Raw genomic sequence first — 1,162 nt, forward strand, 5'->3', positions numbered from 1 at the left:
AGTACTCTGAAAAAAGAGATTGTAGAGGATTTCAGAAAATGGAAAGATATTCCATGCTCCTGGATAGGAAGAATGAACATTGTGAAGATGGCCATACTCCCAAAATTGTTGTACAGATTTAATGCAATCCCTATCAAAATACCACCAACATACTTCACAGACCTAATGAGATCATTCCTAAAATTTTTTGGAACCACAAAAGACCTAGAACAGCAAGGGCAATCATGGGCAATAAAAACAAGGCAGGAGGCATTACAATTCCTGATCTGAAATTATACTACAAGGCTACTGTGATAAAATCAGCATGGTACTGGCAATAAAATAGACCTGAGGATCAGTGGAATAGATTAGATGACACTGAAGCCCCTACGAACACACTCGGCCGCCTTATCTTTGACAAAGGGACCAAACATACTCACTGGAAGAAAGATGGCCTCTTTACCAAATGGTTCTGGAAAAACTGGCTCTCTACATGCCAAAAACTAAAATCATCATGCAGTAAGCTAAAGTCAAAATGGATTAAAGATCTAAACATTAAAACAGAAGCACTAAATGTGCTAGAAGAGAAAGTAGGAGGAACTCTTGAAGACATAGGGGTAGACAAAGAGTTCATGAAGAAAAATGAAATCGCACAGGAAACTGTTGAAAGAATTAACAACTGGGACCTGCTCTTACTGAGAAGTTTTTTCACATCAAAAGAAATTACCAACAAAGTGAGAAGAAAACCCACAAATTTGGAAAAAATCATGACAATTAAGTACTCAGACAAAGGTCTGCTCTCTAGAATTTATAAAGAACTAAAAATCCAGTAGGGCCCCAAAATTTAAAGACCCAGTCCAGAAATGGGCATCTGAGATGAACACACACTTCTCAGAGGATGAAATTAAAGAAGTGAATAAACACATGAAAAAATGTTCCACATCACTAGCCATCCGTGAAACGCAAATTAAAACTTTAAGATCTCATCTCACCCTTGAAAGGATGGCTATCATAAAGAAATCAAGCAACTACAAATGTTGGAGAGGATATGGGGAAAAGGGAACCCTTCTCCACTGCTGGGGTGAAGGTAGACTGGTGCAACTGTTATGGAAATCAGTGTGGAGACTCCTTAGAAAAGTTGGACTGGAAATCCCATTTAAACCAGCTATTCCTCTACTGGAAA

This window comes from Octodon degus, unplaced genomic scaffold (assembly GCF_000260255.1).
Source record: "Octodon degus isolate 3935 unplaced genomic scaffold, OctDeg1.0 scaffold00109, whole genome shotgun sequence".
In the NCBI taxonomy this organism is placed as follows: domain Eukaryota; kingdom Metazoa; phylum Chordata; class Mammalia; order Rodentia; family Octodontidae; genus Octodon; species Octodon degus.